Below are 19,267 nucleotides of genomic sequence, written 5' to 3'. Positions count from 1 at the left end.
CATTTATAGTAAAAGGTAATATTTAGGAATAGGCATATTGTATATATATTTACAACTCTTTGTTAATAAATTACACTACATGTATTCTCATTAGTAACTATTATTATTTAATTACTAACTAAAAAACTGTTTTGCAGCTTTCAGCTTTGAATTGAATGATTTATTATAATCTTTTGTTTGTTTTGTAGCAGAAATATTATTTATTAGATTGACATGCATATGAAAACAATAGTGCAAAATAAATATTACTTACTGCAATGCTTCATTTTAGTTTGATGCAAACCATACATTTATTTTTCATAATCTGACTTTTTTAGCAGATAACTCACAATTAAGCATATTCAAGGCAGCATGAAAATGAGAAATGTAATTTATTGTTAGTATTATTGTCATCATCGTCATCATTAATATTTAATAATTATTAGACATGCATTTTGGAATTATTGCACACAAATATCAATAAGTCATCACAGCATTAGTTAGATAGTTGGTTCTGGTTTTTGTTAGTCCTAATTGATGTTGTCTTCAAATACAATAAATCTCTTAAAATACAATTTACAATGGTGCTCATTCATTTTTTGGTGAGTGCTCCTAATTTTTTATTTATTTATTTTTTATTATTATTATTTTATGTTTTTTGGTGCTCCTAAATATTTTAAGTTGGGAGCACCAGCGCTACCAAGTAAAAAAAGTTAATTTCAAGCCCAGCACTGGTTGAAATAATATAATGAATAATATATTGAGAAATAAGTCTGTAAAATAACAGAAATTGTTCTGGTATTTTATTAAAGATTTTGTGATGTAATTTACAGCACCAACCCAGATCACCGTTAAAAATATTAGTAGAATCACTTTTTGGAACTTATCAAGGTTAAAACTTGTTGGAAGAAAGATCAAAGTCTTATAATGCAAATTAAAAAACATAAATGAAATAAAAACATGAATCACAAAATACAGAAAACTGCTAATTTACGAACATTTTTTACAGTGTTGTGTTTGTTATGGCCTGTTTTGTGAGAACGTTGTAACCCTTACTTGCTCTCCTGCACCCAGGTTTTGACCTGACATGGCAGCGCTCAATAGGCTTGTATGCTGCGGAATATGGGATGTATTTACATGGCCCTTGTCTCTATGGATACAGTGACGTGGGGGTAGTGCGGGGCAGAACAGTATAGGATCCTCATCAGGGACATTGCTGGGTCACTCTCTCTTCAAAGGGAGATGAAAGTGGGTCAGGACTGGGGGAAGAGATGAGAGGAGAAGGAAGGAAATCAGGAGCAACTCCGAGAACATGCCACACGCTTTTATTTTAGAAGTTGCACAAGTGTTGATTACCGAAACATGCATCGGCCTTATCCTGAATGATGTCAGATTGTAGCATCAGCTGGTGTCTGTTCAAGTGTACACTCCTGGTACCTGCAAGTGAACCACAGTTTGAAGAGAAAGTTCTGTTGTCATTTACTCATTCTCCATTTGTTCCAATCCAGTTGGAGTTTCTTACTTATGTTGAACATAAAGGACGATATTTTGAAGAATGTTTTTATTATTATTATTATGGATGTCAGTGGCTATTCATCAAAATGACTTTCATGTTCAACAGAAATATAACTCTTAATGGTTTGGAACCACTTGAGGGTGAGTAGATGGTCTGAATTGTAGTTTTAGAGTGAATTATTCCTTTATGGAAATGTACTGTAATGAATGAAAGGTAGGGCGAAGCAGTGGCGCAGTAGGTAGTGCTGTCACCTCACAGCAAGAAGGTCGCTGGTTCCAGACGACAGGCCGGCCGGAATGTGTAAAAAAAAAAAAAAAGTCGTTATCATATGGACAAGTCTAAATAGAGCACTTGTTCCAAAGAGCCGACCCCGCAACCATACGGGACTAAGGCCGAAGAAGAAGAAGACTGTGATGAATGAAAGGTGACAGGGTTACAACTGTCACCTCACAGCAAGAAGGTCACTGGTTCAAGTCCCGGCTGGGCCAGTTGGCATTCCAGTGTGGACTTTGCATGTTCTCCCTGTGTTTGTGTAGGAATTGAATGAACTAAAATTGACTGTACTGTATGAGTGTTGTGTAAATGTGAGTGTGAATAAGTGTTTCCCAGTACTGGGCTGCGGTTGGAAGGGCATCCTCCGTGTAAAACGTATGCCAGAATAGTTGATGGTTCATTCTGTTGTGGTGACCCCTGATAAATAAGGGACCAAAGCAAAGGAAATGATGAATGAAGGTTCGGATATCCGTTACTCAACACCATGCCACTCCAAATATGGCTTCGTTCTCTTGTGGATAAATTTGCAATAGTTTTAGAGGGTGTCCGCGGGAACTTAAAAAGTATTGCAGGTTTATAAATCAATTATGAGAAAATTAATGTCCTTAAAAGGTCGTAATAATGTTTTTAAGAGGTCTTAAATTTATTCATTCAGTGTCCAAAGTGTTTGACTCCAAAAAAGCATAAATATATTTATTTTTCTCCTAATATTAACAATGATGTCACGTAATTTGCAACAAATGTGAGAAGGTGATGTGACGGCAAAATGGGGAAATGTAAGTTTGCGTACTCTTGGTTGGAGTTTAAACAGTGGCTGAAGCCTGTTGCTGAAAACAACTTCGTTATTTCTCATTTCAAGCTTTGTTTTTTCTGAGCTTATCTGAGTACTGTTGCATGGTTGTGCTACATTCATTTTTCTTTTTACTACAACAGTTTATTAAGTTAAAGGTTTGATACTGATTATAACGTGATGTGGTGATGAGGTCTTAAAATATTCTGAGAAGGTCTTTAAAAAGCCTAAACAAGGTATTGAGATTATCTTTAGGATTCCTGCATATGCCCTGTTTAAATACTTAGATATGAAACTAGCACTAAATACAGCCCTGCCAACGGAGAAACTGTCTGGGGCCAAGATACAGTAGTCAACATTTGAAGTGGCTTCCTAAATCAAAAAATATTATTATAATAATTATAATCTAAAATGTTTTTCAACATTGTCCTAAGACAAGAATCGCTGTTGTTCAGTAGTTTTATAACAACTTTAATGAAAGGTTTTGGACCACTTCAAATGTTGACTACTGTAGCATTGATTAATATTTTAATTAGCCTTTTTATGAATTTTTACTCTTTGTTTTTATGTTTATGTCCTTTTTATTACTTCAAAAATACAGAGCTGTTTTGTTGATTGTTGTACGTTAACTTTGTTTCAGTTTGTTTTGAAGATGAACTTTCAGTTTACTTTTAGGTTGAAATGTTAATCTTTTACATCATGCACTAATACAGATGAAAAAAGCTAAGTTGATATGGGTGGGAACTTTGCTGCTCATGTGTTTAAGATGTCCACTTTTGTTTGTAAAATTTTAGTTTTGTTTTTGTCTTGTTCATTACTTAATATTTGTAGTTTATTTGTACTTAGTTTGCCTTAATTTATTTGTATTTAAGGTTTAGTAATGCCATCTAAAATCAATCAAAGACATCAAAACTTACCAGAAATGTGATGTCACAATATATGACCATACAAAAGACAGAATGCTCAAGCATACATGATTTGTCTTGCCATTCATAATGTTACCCATTACAGGTTAATACAAGTGTAAAGCACTTCTTTCATTGAAAACAAATCTTTGTGTCTGACAGAGGAACTATGGACCTGTTATGACTCCTTTTACACCTTTTAAAAGCTCTTGTAAAACAATACTTTGCATGCAACATGATCACTTTTAGCCCAGTACAAATCTTACAGTCTTACAGTAAGCAAACTAGACCAAGAGAAGTGTGCACACAAATATGGGTAATTCAACAGTTCAGAAACTTTATGTATTTAAAGAAAAGCTGTATTTGGAAACCCTAACCCCAAGGCACAAAGGATTGTGGTGATCATTGTCCCATCCACCGGCCTAGCAGTAAACAACATCCAAATAACAAGTAGACTTAGATAACACATTATAGGCATGGGACGTTAATCAGTTTCAAGGTTTACAGTGGTTTGGAAAAGTCATAGTTATACCATTACAAGGTATATGTAAGTCATTGTTTTGTTATCAAAGACTACTTAATTTTTTTTATTTAGGGCAACATTATCTCCAGCAGCAAAGGAGCATCCACATCAAAAGCTACTGATCACCCCACAGTTCAGCAAATATCTGAAGAACAAATCACAGCAACATCCTGTAGACGAGGGGTGTCCAAACTCAGTCCTGGAGGGCCGGTGTCCTGCTGAGTTTAGCTTCAACTTGCCTCAACACCCCAGCCAGGAAGTTTCTAGTATATCTAATAAGAGCTTAATTAGCTGGTTCATGTGTTTTTGATTAAGGTTGGAGCTAAACTCTCCAGGTCACCGGCCCCCAGGATCGAGTTTAGACACTCCTGCTTTCGACCAACTATATGCTTGAACAGTGCACTGGCTTATTTATATCCAAAAAAAGAAAGATATCCAACTAACTAAACTAACAAAGAGAGAAGTCAATGATGTATTTGAATTATTTAGCCTGACATTTTTGCTGTTCAAAAATATTATAAATGGTAAATGTTATAAAAAACACTATAATGTGTTAAATTGATGTTACCTGCTTAGTGTTTAAGGCCATTTCAGTCATCATACAGTAAACATCTGTCATCATCTCATCAGTGACATGCATCTAAACCTGTGAGCATCTATGCATGTAAAGATTTTGGACATCTTCTTGGACACTTTTAATGCTTCCAAACAGTTTGCTGCAATTATAAAGCGCACATGTCTTGAGTGAGGCTGTTCATTATGATGCAATTTACTTTGTGCGATTTGATTGGACAGGAATCACAGGACTGATTTTTCTAATCTCCCTAGAATAAAAAAAGTAGTGACTGTCTGCAGTATGAAGGAAACTAGTGGAATAAAAGTACCAATACAGCACTAAAAATGTTCTCACACATTTTTAAAACTGTTTAGTAAATTACAATTCCTCTGGAAAAACTACTTAATTACAGTAGTTCGAGTACTTGTAATTTGTTACTGTACATCCCTGTTCCTAATGATGTAAAAGTCTGGCTTTAAATTAGACTTCGGTTTATCAAAACCTTTTTTTTTTTGTTTGTTTGTTTTTTTTTTTTTTTTTTGAGCGAGATGCTAATGGTCTAATCCAATTCAATGATTTATGCTAAGCTAAGCTAAAAGTGCTCTCGCCAGATCCTGAGATCAGCTGAATGGATTTGAAAATGGTAAAACTCAACTGTTCAACTCAAGTGTTCCTTCAAACATCTGCATGCCTGTCCTGAAAGCCTGTATTAGAAACATGCCTGTTTTAAAGGCCATGGTTGGAAGACGGCGTGTGTCCATGTAAACGGCCCTGTTGTCACCATGGGAGTGCGAGACTGCTTCATGCACTGACTGTGACAGCCAAAGTGCCTGTCTGTGGGCCTGCATGCCTGCACAGTGCACACACCCCTTGCCAGGCTCCATGACTGCTCTAAGCTGGCACAGCAAGAATTAAATAGCCAGAGCTTCTAGAGATTATGCCTGGCTTAACAGAAGCTTAATCACTTCGTATGTGCAGTATAGGAGGAATAGGACAGACAGGAGAGGAGGAAGAAGAGAAGCAGCGGTGGAAAAAGTGCATTAGGTGTTCTTATGGACAGAGGGATAAGAATTGATGTTTTGACAGGTCAGGCGTTTGCATAGGGTTAGGGTTAGGTGGACATCAGCTGTCAACTTTTGGGTGCTTGCTGTTCACAACTGCTCTTGATAACCACCTGTTTGCTAGCTAAAGACATCTTTGACCCTGATGCTTTAAATCTGGTACATATTGGACTTATTGGTTGTATAATGTGTATAATAGGGCTGGGCGATATTGTTAAAAACAAATAACGTTATCATGTTTCATATCATACGAGATTGATAATTATTGAGTATTATTTACCAACACATTTAGGAATTTTTTGATTTTTTATTTATTTAACCACTTTAATTTACCAACATTACTGAAACAAAATATCTGATCTGTTTCTAATAAAATAAAAGTAAGTGTTAAAGAGACTCTTAAACTTGATAAATACAATGTTACAAAGTGTGTGCAACTACGGTAGATCAACATCTGTAAGGTGTGGATAATAATGATACAATAAACCTCAAACTCTGTCAACAAAACAGATTACAATAATCAAATCTGAGCTTTCAAGCAAAGGAACTAGCCATCATTGTTGAAATACATACTGAACATTAAAAATTGTGAAGTTTAATGACTATATTACCCACTATGCTAAAAACTCTTTTAGATGAGGAGCTAGTGGCTGCACAAAAAAAGAAACCAAAAAGCCACTCTGGCGACATCCTTACATCATATTTTATTTACAATCTCCTCACTTGTAGTATACGGCACTCATTTTCCCATGTATTGTTATTCTGACCTGAAGTGACGAGCACTAGTGCGTGGTTTCATTGACCATTACATTGGGCTTTGCTTTTGTGCTTCCCTGGCGTCTCTCATAACTAAGCAACCATCAAGCGTGTTCTCAGAGGATGGCAAGTTTATGCAGAAAAGTAAAAAGCACTGCACTGTTTGGGTCCGCTGTGTTTGTCTGAGGTAATTAATCTGCTGTTATTACTGAAATATGTATTCCATACAAAGTGTGAAGCAGATTGGTTAGTTCTACTTGCATGAATCGCATTGCAGTCGGGGCATTTGGAAATGTTGAGATGTTTTCAACTGGGTGTGCCTCGAAAATGCACACGAGTCACATGTGCACCGCTTGCACAACATGTGCACGTCGCTCTCACATACGCATCATGCAAGTTGCATGCCTCTTACAGACTTACACTTTAAGCTTATTGCCATTGCTTCCAAGGCGCACCCTTAGCGGTCACATTTTAATAAAACTATAGCAATTCATAGCGAATCTTTTTTTTCTAAATATCGATACCGATTGTATCGCCCAGCCCTAATGTTTAACAATATATACACTCTTTAGTGTACTCTATATATAAACTAACGTAAATGTTCTTTATTTGCATTAAAGGTAAAATAAAGGTTTAGAATCGGTAGTATGTTAGGATATCTATACACTAGTCTGCTTCAAAACAGTGACAAAATTTAGATTTAGAAGATAGAAACATTCAAAGTGTGCAGTTTGTTTCTTCCGCCTACATGGATCAATGATTTTTTGACATCACCTCATACTTCAGTTTCTCGTCAAATCTTCTGACCAATCAAATGCTGTTTAGTATCTGGCATGTCCTTTTCATTTGGTTTTTATTTGACAGGATTGAGCTCAACCACTCTCACTGGCAGAGTTCTGATTAAGCACAAAATGCTATTAGCTGTTTTTTTTTTTTTTTTTTGTTATGGGGAGGACCTGCTATATGTCCCACCCTCTCTTCTTGTTTTAGTTGAGATTATATTAAATAAAAAAAGGGAGCTTTATTTGTTTCATGAAGAACTTGAGCATTCACAGAAGCTATACATTGTAAAAAAGACAATTTATAACAGACTATAAATTCATAACAGGTTATTAAAATGTGCTTCACACTAATAAAGTGATATTATAGGATTTATTAAGTCCAATAGTGTAGGAATTGTCATCATTTACTCATCCTTTACTTGTTTCAGACCTTCTAGTTTCTTACTTCTGTTAAACGCACATTAAAAGATATTTTGAAATGTTTGAAACCTGTAACCATTGACTTCTGAAGTATTTGTTTTTTCTATTGAACTCATTGGTTACTTGTTTCCAGCTTTCTTCAAAATATCTTCTTTTGTGTTCAACAGAGGAAGGTAAGTCATGAAAGTTTTGCAACCAAGTAAATTGTGAGTAAATGTAAATTTGGGGGCCAACCATCCCTTAAAGAAAGCTTTAATGTATTTATAAACAAATATTTATAATTTCTGCATTTTAATCTCTATTAATTTCAAATGTTTTATTTCTGTAGTAGTTTTGAACATTTGAACATTTCAGATTAATTTTAATACTCTGCTTTATTTTGTTTTGTCTTTTTTTTTAACATTCTCATATGTAAAGTAGGGCTGCACATTATATTGTTTCAGCATTGATATTGCAATGTGTGCATCACATCCGCAATAAACATCTTCAATCTGCTTGTTAGGTCATGACGTATCTGGGATGTATGAAATACTGTTTCCGGGTCCAATTAAGCAACTACTCATTTAAATCGAGAAAATACTTATTCATAATTACTTTTTAGTCCCATCACACATTAAAGTGAATTTTATATAAAATCAATGTGTACACAACAGTCTCTGGGCTTGCTGCATCACAAATACCAAAATATTAACAACTTATAAAAAATGAATGACTTTCTGGCCATCAAATATTAGGCATGGTTATATATTGCGACCGTGATTTTCAAAAGTATTACATTGATTTGTAAGTGCTTTATATTACTGTTTAACGAGTCACACTATATAGTATGATATGGAACTTGGACCTGGAAGCCGCTTCGCATGACGTCACATTTAACAAGTAGATGTTGAGTTGGAATTATAGTTGATTTTAATCAATGCAGAGTTGAATAATGGAGTAAAAGTTTTTAAAGCATGCGTTTTTAAAGAGATAGTTCACCCAAAAATTAAACTTTAATCACTGTTTTCAAACATTTATGAGTTTCTTTTTTATGTTGAACACAAAAAAATAAAATATTTAATAACTCATAAACATTTAAAACGTGAGTAAATAGTACATTTTTATTTTTTGGGTAAACTAACAATTTAAGGCCTGTGATTGTGTGAACATTTCAACATTTCAGAGTTTAAAACATTAGCCACAAGACATTTTTGTGTTTTAATAAAGATAACATTATATACAATGAAGACTATGCAGTTTGGATTGTTCAATATCTGTACCTGAAGAATGTTAGACTCTCCAGAAAATATCATTCACTTTATCTTTGCTATATTGTATTTATCTATGCTTGTAAGTTATTTTTTATATATAATTCAAGATCCAATCCCCTACAAAATGATCTCAATCAGTCTAAAATGAGGAATTATTTCTGAATAAAACTGTATTCACAGCGCATCATACAGTATATAGCTGAAATGCAAAACATCGCAATGTCAGGTTTTTCCAATTTCATGCAGCCCTAATGTAAAGCGCAGTGATCAATGTTATGGTGCCTTATTTTTTGATTATGTTAAGATGTTCAGGGCTGTTTAAAAAAAAGAAATGTTTAAAATCTGCTTAAGCAAAAATGTGTTAACAAATTTGCCTGTCATAAATTGCTCCTATTCAGTTTTTATTTATTAAAATTTCTATAAAGGTTTATGTAAAATATTTTATCCTAAATGTTTGTACAGGAGGTAAAGAAATTAAAATCACAAGACTGTATTATGGTTATATTTCTGAATGTGGATTTTTTTTCTATTAATTTGAAATAATACGTGTAGCATGCATAGACAGTCTTTATTTTACCACTGGACAAAAAGTCACAATTGTTCTTTAACTAAAGTGTGACTGAAAAAGTATCTTGGAAGAGTAAAAAACCCACTCTAGACTTTAAAATAAAAGGAATAATATGTGAAGGGGTTTAGTGAGTATAAGCTTTTTGATCAATTGTTAAGTAGGGTGACATATCTGTTTTGTGCATCTGATAAAAGGATGGATGTGACATATCATTCACTTGTTTGGTAACGGTTTGTTTTGTTTTGTAAATTTTATTGAATGCATTTGCCGAACCTCTCAAAGAATTGTCTGATGACACGTGAACAGCAGTGAAAGACAAAGCAGTTGAACTTTCATGGATTTTTTTTCTTTGTGGAAATGTTCAAGTTGGGCATCATTTCCTCTCAAACAGATAGTCTATAGCACTCATGCCTTGTAATGGGGAGATTTATTTGACATGTGTTTCACATTGATTTGTTTCAATGGGTTTGTCCTTTGGCAAATCCATTGGCCTTCGTTTATTCCAGTCCTCCCTTAGTTTATCAACTCCTGAATCTGTGTGAAACACTAAGCCGTTGTTTGTTTTTTTAATTAAGTTTTTGTAAACCTTAGCAAAATGACAGCCAAGCTAAATTGCATGATTATATTACTGCAATGACATTTTAATCAAATTTTTTAATATTAAAAGTTTTGTGCACATCGTAGTTCAGAAAACTGTGGGCTCATTTGTCCTCAGATGATCTAGGTTAGCAATCTTGCATACTTCACTTTAAACGTTGTAACATACTTCACATTTGATTGCCATTTTTCTTTTTCTTTTTTTTTTCTTTTTTAGAATATTTGTAAACTTTGTATTAGAAAAAGTTATGTCATTGGACCAAACACAAAATAGACATTAGAAAATTTTGCATTAGAAAAAGATTGCATTAGAAACACCTTGCACAACAGGTCTTTAGTTTTCTCTCATTTACACAAATACAGCAAAACATAAGATAATATGATATATACACAATTACATATAAATGTTTATACGTAAAAAAAAAAATTGAGAAACTTTTAAGGATTTAAGATGCTGATGACAAGTAAACCTTAACAGGCTTGTGAAAAGGGTTCATAGTACGAACAAAAAGTTTTGTAACTAATCCTGGACGAGCCCCCGTATGTTACAAACTGTCCGGCTCTAGACAGCCTGTAGCATAAACAAAAGCCCACAGTCAATTAAAAAAAATGATAATTCATTATACTGTAGAAATTTAAACAATTAAAAATTCCATCAGAAATAGTCACTAGTTCACCAAACAATTGTATTGAAACCATGAATTGATTAAAATGATCACAGATCAGCCCCAAAATACTGATTGATTTTTTTAATGCTCCTTCAAAGCATGTTTTAACCCATTTATCAGATTTTAATCATTCATTCATTCATATTTTTTCAGCTTAGTCTCTTTATTAATCAGGAACTGCTACAGCAGAATGAACCGCCAACTTATCCAGCAAATGTTTTGCACAGCAAATGCCCTTCCAGCTTACCCAATTCACCTATAGCATGTCTGGACTGTGGGGGAAACTGGAGCACCCGAAGGAAACCCACGCAAACATGAGAAGAACATGCAAACTCACACAGAAATGCCAACTGACCCAGCTGAGGCTCCAACTAGCAACCTTCTTACTGTAAGGCAACAGTGCTACCCACTGCGCCACCGTGACACCCAAATTTAAATTATTTTTAATATAATACAAATTATATTATTATATGTCATCATGCCTTACTCTTTTGCATATTTTAATAAAGGTCAGGTTTTGCTTCTGTTTTGACAAAACTTAACCGAGCCATTTTGTTTTTAATGTGCTTCCAATGTATATAAAATAATGGGTTTTTTTTTATTTTGATGCAGACACCAAAATGAGATGCTTCATATTTAACCCATGTTATAAAAACGTCATTTATTAATGTTAAATATATGATCCCATTCATCTGTCAGTCAATCTTGGGGGAGTTGAAGCAAAAACTTTTCCTTTGTTGTTTATTTTACAAAAAAAAAGTAGCGTAAAGAAATACCTAACCTGTCCTTGATTCAGTGGTTTAACAGATGCTGGTCTCAAAAGGCTTCCTCTTGCTCTGCCTCTTCATGCAGTGATCTAGTTTAGCCACTAGAGGCAGCAAAGGAGGGACCACTGCTACCTTCTCAATTATCACAGCCCTATGCATGCTTTTTTCCCTGGTAATCCCTGGTATAGCACTGAGATCACTTTATTTTTATAGATAACGCACTATAGATTTTTTTTTTTTTGGGTGTAGTGTGTTTAACATGATTTTTTTTGCTGTATTTAATTGTTATATTTCTATATGATATGTTTATTTATGGGATATATATAAATATCTCTTTCAGCTTATTGTTGTCACCCTGAGCCTTCCAGCAGCACCCATACAAATGACCCATGAGCAACCCGATCTGGTTTATAAACTTTCACTGACCTCTTAAGAAATAATGTAAGCCCTAATCCCTCTATTGTTGCCCATACCATATATATATAAAGCCTAATGCATACAGTAAAGCAGCTAGAGAAAACAAAAACAACCGGAATACATAATTGCAGATGAATTTGAGCAGAAGGGGTGACAGTGGAGTGGCCTGGGCAACAGCGCCTCATTGACTGTCAGTGTAGCTGTGAGATGTGTGGTTTTCAGGTGAAAGGTCGCGCTGCGGAAGGCAGGGCAGGGTGGGGGGGGAGCTCATCAGGGATTAACAGAGGGGAATCTCCTGCATCTCGCTCCACGAATGGGTCAGGCCTAAGTGCACTGACACGTGTGGACAGACACTGTCAAGCTTTGTCTCTTCCTGATCGTCATGTACATGGGTGTATTATTACCAGTACATATATAATTTAGCAGGAGGTGACTTGTAAGAATCTTTTTATTGTTTTATTTGTAAGACTATGATGCCTTTAAAATAAACCTTTCTTTAAATATTGTATTTCTAAAGCCATAAAGTTTTTTTTTTTTTTTTTTTTTTTTTTTTTTACACATTTTAACTAGGGGTGTCAAAATTAATTGTTTCTTCGGTGCACCGTGATGCAGACGCGGACAATTCAATATCGGTTCGACGGTTCAGTAATAATCATAACCGGTTATTATGTACTGACGTCATTTATCTCCTATCGCGAGGGAGGTGAGCGCCGGTATTTACAACACTCAGGAGCCAACCTAGAGCCGGCCCGTGGCATAGGCAGTATAGACAAACACTAAGGGCGCTGTACATCCAGGGGGGTGCCAGAAATGAGCGCGGTTAAGTTGGTTTTGTTTTCGATATTCCTGACACATTCAGTTATAGCGGCAATAACTCAAGAACCTCTTACCCTAAAAAGATCTGAAGTGTGTTTCCTACAAAAAGACAAAGCTGGCTAAGTTTCACAGCTGTCTTTTTCTTTTTGTTTCTGTAGCGTTTTATATATATATGTGTGTGTATATATATATATATATATATATATATATATATATATATATATATATATATATATATATATATATATATATATATATATATATATAAATATTTATATATATATATATATATAAATATTTATATATATATATATATATATATATATATATATATATATATATATATATATATATATATATTTGAGTCCTGATCAGGAGGTAACGTTTGATTCCAATCGAGTCAGAAACTGTGATCGTGCCCGATTTCCGAACACGTGATCAGTTCTGGACATCCCTATTTAATTATATACAAACATACATACAGTACATACATACAGTTGGTTGGGTTTGGATCAGTTCCCCTGTACTTTTGTGGCATAAAGAAATGAACTTATTTGTAGGGAGTGCAGAGAAATTACACACCATATGCAACACTTTTTAATTAAAGAACTTTGATTGAACTGAACCATTTGAATAATCAGATATAAAATGATATGCTGGATGTAGATAATTTAAAATATCAGACATATTTTACTGCTGAACTGCGCTAGACTTTAATTAGAATAGCAGCAGCATATTTATTTTCTTAACAGGAATGAAAATGTGTCTGAAAGAAATAGAGGCACTAAAATTCAGTATGGTGTTTAACCTGACTTTGGGATACTGACCAATCAGAAATGGGGCTGGGCGATATGGAAAAAATGCAATTACGATATTTATTTTCTATATTGAATAATAACTTAGCTATGTATTTTGATAAAAGTTGTTAATGCTTTTAGATTTAAAAGAGTGCCCAACAATGACTGAAGAGAGTCCATTAAATGGCATAACATATTTTTGACCGCTAAATTTTCGGTGGCTAAAAAAAAATTTGGGACATAATATCAACACACTTATAGATTCCTATTGTTGCACATGTCTGCTGTGTGATTGGCTCTTAGATCAATAGAGTAAAAAAAGTTCTTATTATTGTTATTGACATAAATTTTTTATCATGATTCAATATAATATTGTTTATTGACCCAAAAATATTCCAAAGATCTGTGAAATAAATATAACATCCAAAGAAATGAGTCTGCTACATTTTTTTTTCTGTAATATCTGTAAAGTAAAGAGTAATTGAGATTAGGTCTAAAATAGTTTTTTGTACACTGAAGTGAAGTTTTTTTCCCTCTCCGCTGTCGCCACTGGCTTGCATGGTTCAGGATCTGAAAATATACTCATCGATGAATTTGCTCTTCAATGTTTGGACTCTCAATAATGACTTCAAACCACACTGAACTGAGCTAAACTGAACTGAACTTAAACACTAAAAACTGAACTACCCTGATCCAGTTACTATGACCATTTATGTAAAGCTGCTTTGACACAATCTACATTGTAAAAGCGCTATACAAATAAAGCTGAATTGAATTGAATTAGATAAAACCCAAAAAGTTAAGGTAACTCAAACCATTTGAGGAAACCAATTGCAACAAACCATTTGAGTTCAAAAACTAATAAGACTGAGTACTGTGAACTTAATTCATTTGAGCACAGTAAAATCCAATAAATAAAGAGAACTCAAACCAACTGAGTACTGTAAAACCCAATAAGTTAATGCTACAAACCATTTGAGTAAAAAAAAAAACTAATCTATAGTGCTGTGAACTTACTCCATTTAAGTTGAAGTAATTAGGTATTTAACTAACTCATTACCTTCAACACAGAGTTCAAAGCTATTTTCAAATGAGTAGACTTAGCTTTCAGTAAATTTTAAGTTAACTACACTCATTTCAATTAATAAACTTGCCTGTTGGATTTTACAGTGTAGTTATGGAAGTAATTTAATTCCTAAAGTTGTTGTGACACCTTAATAGAGTGATTTTGAAAGGCTGGTACCATGGCTTAAATGTTGAACATTTTTAGCGTTCATATCCATAACTGTTCAAGCATGGCACCTCATGCAGCCTATTTATGGATGAAACTTCAAACTTCTGTAATGGTAAACTTGACCCTACCTCATCTTGGGTTTCTTGGCAGAACTTCCATGGGACTAGCAACATTGGGCCATTTTTGTCACAGGTAACTTTAGTGTAATGAGGACAACTGTTCTGTTTGGAAACAAGATTTTTTTTTCAGCTTCATATTCTGTGCATGTGATTTCATAGCATGCTAGTGGCATGACTAATCCACTTGTAGGATATATAAGTATTACATCATGTACAACTTTGAAGTTTAGGTTGTGTGAAAAGTTACATCTTGATTTTGATTTAGTTCTTCAATTAATCTAAACGTTGTGAGTGAGCTAGCATCATCTGGGAATGTGATTGTCAAACTTGAAGTAAAAAAAAAAAAAAGTTAAACCTAATTTTTTCTAAACCCCACATTAATAATTTGGCTTTGTGTTTCTTGTTTAAAGTTTACCCAGGATTAACTTCCTTATTTGCATATTTGTGGTGTCACAGATTGTATAAGTACAGAATCAACAGGTTTGCATGTTTTATATTGCTGACTGCTATTGGGTGTTTTTCTCAATAGAAATTTTTCCATCATTAATGATTGTTCTGGAATCCTGAAATTGCCTTTTTCAACACTGAGTGTTTGAAGACTGTTGATAGCACATTGATGTGAGTCACGTGACTGTCAGATGGTAAGCATAGCCATAACATTCAAACACAATGTATTCATACTGTGCATATTTGGTGAAACTGGTGCTGCCTCTTATTTGGAGCAGATTAATTGATTGATTAACCTTGTTTTTAAATGGATAGTTCACCCAAAGATTGAAAAAAAATAATTTACTCACCTTGAAGTGGTTGCAAACCTTTATGAATTTCTTTATCCTGTTGAACACTAATAAAAATATATAAATATATTATGAACAGTTGAAAACCTGTTTAGTGTTCAACGGGAGAAAAAAGTCATTTTTTAGTTTTGGGTGAACTATCCCTTTAAATAATTTTTTTTAATTGTGATTCAATAACCCAGGGTTAAGTGTAGTGTGAAGAGTCTGTTTGTTATACACAATAATTAGATAACCTAAAAGTGGTTTAGACAAAGCAAAATATGAAGCTGTAAAAATGAATAACTTTTCATTTTTCCATTGTGTATTCTCAAATGCTGAAATTGCTTTTTTTCAACACAGTATGAAGCATAGCCATAACATTCAAACATAATGTCTTTTATACTGTTCATGTATGGTAAAACTGGTGCTTCCTCTTGTTTGGAGCAGATTAATTAACCTCATTTTTAAATAGATAGTTCACCCTAAGATAAAAGACCTTTTTACCCTCAAGTGGTTCCAAATCTTTGTGAATTTATTTATTCTGTTGAACACTAAAATATATATTATGAACAGTTGAAAACCTGTTAACCATTGACTTCCATAATAGAAAAAAAACATATAGTCTATAGTTACATGTTGGTTCCAGCTTTTTTTCCCCAAAATAACTTCAGCAGTGTTCAACAGGAGAAAAAAGTCATTTTTTCGTTTTGGGTGAACTATCCCTTTAAATTCAAATTGTGATTCTTTAACCTGGGGTTTTATAACATCAATAACCCAAGGTTAAGCGTAGTGTGAATCTTTTTGTTATGCTCAATAATTATATAACCTACAAATGCTTTGGTCATGCAGGAAAGCAAAATATGAAGCTGTGAAAATGAATAACTTGTTACCAAACAGGTCAAAATTGTATATACTGTTATCACAGGGGTTTGTAGATCTTAAGTGAAATGTTATTTATTGGTCTGTTGGTCCTTTGAGTGTCAGAGAGGACACTTTACATGAAATATTGCTAAGATCCTAACAAGATGTTCTGTTCCCAACCCGCTTTAAGTGTTCATTCCATAATTGGCATGTTTTGTTATACTGCTGTTTGGATATACGAAATAGACGTGGTCCAAAGAAAGCACGCACTTTAGCTGGCTATTTTAAATATTTAGGGACCAAGCGGTCAGCTTTACTTAGTTGTAAATATCTCCCTGTTGGTGGACGAGCCAGTTGCCAATGGCAAGAGTGCTTGCTGGGAGCGCTGTGATGTATATCTGGCCAATTCTGCCTGTCAGTAAGGAGGTTGAAAATAAAGCCCTGAAGAGTAGCTATATGATTTGTTTTGGTCAGCAGCATACCTTCCTCGTCGTCTGCTGCTAGCGGAAAGCCCATTTTTGTTGCCTTATTTAACTTGCATGTGTCCAAACAGACAAATGTAACTCTGTAATGCACACTTTAGAAATGGAGAGAGAAAAAACACACACATCTCTGGCGTGAGCAGAGCTGAAACACAACCCCGGCAACCTCCCCGCAGTGTAATTGTAATTCGCTGCTGTGTTACCCCGCCGTTCCTTTTGCGCTCGCTAGCTTCTTTACTGAAGTTCGACTACCGTATCTTCCCACTGCATCATGTTTACCTAGCAACACGCATCACCCGCTGCCGGCCCTCCCATTGGTCATTTCAAAACGCACCCGGGACCAATGGCAGGGCTGTTACCATGGTACAATGTGTAGTTGCCGGGTGGAATTTTGCTGCAAGGCACGTGAGTCCCGGAATCTTCGCCTTGCGTTTTTAATCTCGGGTGTCTGGGAGCTTTGCAAAGGTGATTTATTGGAACCGAGTCACATTTCCTCTCAAGAACCAACTCACTTATACACGTAGACGTTTATCTGTACGTTTATGCTTTACAAACCAAAATAATAATGTGGCACATAAGCGGCTGCCGCAGCTGTCACAGGGGCGCGCGCGCGGCCGTGGCGCTGGAGAGGAAGGAGATGAAGTTAAAATTCATGCAATTTAAATGTATATTTTGACATATTATATATATGTTTATATATTATAAACATTAATAATACATATAAATTAGTAATATATAATATGTTTTATTTATTTTGTTAGTGTGATAAGCCCTTTCGTCTAGTAATTTAGTTTTGTAAGTATCTGTAACAACGCACAACATTTCATGTTGAGCCGAACTATTTATCACTTTATAATATTTTATTTTTAACATTTAAAAGAATAAACGCTTGTATATCACTCATTAAAACAGTCATATCGATAATAGTCTATTAGCAAGAGAAATATACGTGCATAGATGCACATAAACGAGCTTCTGTGGAGTCATGGAGGATGAATGACGGCATGGTTAACCTCGTTTTGCACCACCGTCGACCCCCCTCCCTTGGACTCTTTTAGGGGAGAACAGAGAGGCTTTACCAACCCGCACGCAATGGGGTTTTAAAACATGCTTTCATAACCATAATATAAAATTGCAAGCAGGAAAATATGTAGGGTTACATTTTAATCAAACGATATATTTGTTCTTTGTTTACTTCCTTATTTAGTTGGCTATAGATGCGGGTAAATTAAAACTGTATATACAGTAAGTTACACAGTGTGTTAGGCCATATCTCATTTTGCTCACAAGTTTTCATGCTCAATAACTATCCATTAAATATAATTTTTCTCATTGTGGTATAAAGATTTAACGACTATTTTCAAGTTTTTTTAACTTGTCATTATCATTTTGAGGGATGTAAACAAAAACGATGGTCCTAATGTATTTCCTGTTTTACATTTATCATTTCAACAACTTCCGGGAATCCAAAAACAGCCACATATTAATCAATAATGTTCTGAAAGCTCTTTTAACATTAAGTTATGGTTGAATTGCCTCTTGTTACGTTTATGAAATAGTTAGATAACAAGCAAATGTCCAAGGGCCACTAACATGACCACATTGAAATGGTCCATAACAATAATAAGTTTTGTTATATTAAAATGAAGACGAGTATATTCAGTTATGCTTCAGTTAAATATAATATCTAAATGTTTGATAGGCCTATTTCTTATTTGTTAAATCTCAACTTTGATTTTAATAGCTGTTTAAGTGCAAATATATGATAACAAAGTTAAAAATTAATGATTACTTAAAGTCTGTCCTAATGCAACAGTCCTTCAGTTTCGTGTTAGATGACAATTCCTCTCTATCTCTCTCTTTCTCTCTATCCTTTTCTATTTCTACCTCTCTCTCTCAACTTTTCGCTGTTGTCTCCCCCCTCCATATCAATCTACCTGAAGTCTTGTCTTATTTCCGCGGGCACGTCATCCTGTTTCCGCGGCGTATTTTAGAGACAACAAGGAGCTGGGGGAAAGGGCAGTCTCTCGTCTCCTCTCCGCCCACATATCAGGCTGACCAATAGAAACAGCCACACGGACTGGATCTGACCAATCGCGCGTAAGCTGCCGTGGCGTCGGATAGCAACAGAACCTACGAACGCGCACACAGGGGGTGGAGAATGTGGCGCCCATGAACGCGCGCTAGCAGAAAGGGAGGAGGGAGATTTGAGGAGCAGCAGCTCTATGGGAAAGGAACATCGGCGTGTGTGCGCGCGCGCTTTAGCACAGAAAAGTTTTGATGAAACTTAAAGGGCACAGAAAAATCTCTTTTTATCATACACACACAAAGCTTTTGTTACAAATAGGCAATAA

General features: G+C 34.7%; 1 protein-coding gene and 1 long non-coding RNA gene across 5 annotated transcripts in view; one reads left to right on the top strand and one right to left on the bottom strand.

The window, feature by feature from the left end:
* dyrk1b (dual-specificity tyrosine-(Y)-phosphorylation regulated kinase 1B) overlaps positions 1-19,267 on the top strand; it is an 80,934-nt gene that overhangs the window by 24,074 nt on the left and 37,593 nt on the right.
* LOC147833466 (uncharacterized) lies at positions 775-18,911 on the bottom strand. Of its 2 annotated transcripts, XR_015512008.1 has the most exons (5): positions 17,117-17,163; positions 16,914-17,008; positions 14,804-14,896; positions 1,336-1,416; positions 775-1,238 (listed from the first exon to the last, which is right to left on the bottom strand). It is a non-coding gene; the product is annotated as an uncharacterized LOC147833466 (long non-coding RNA). The 2 variants fall into 2 exon arrangements; XR_015512007.1 differs by lacking the exons at positions 14,804-14,896; positions 16,914-17,008; positions 17,117-17,163 and adding an exon at positions 18,851-18,911.

This window comes from Danio rerio, chromosome 16 (assembly GCF_052040795.2).
Source record: "Danio rerio strain M-AB ecotype USA chromosome 16, GRCz13ab, whole genome shotgun sequence".
NCBI lineage: Eukaryota > Metazoa > Chordata > Actinopteri > Cypriniformes > Danionidae > Danio > Danio rerio.
This window is presented reverse-complemented; position numbering and strand designations above follow the sequence as displayed.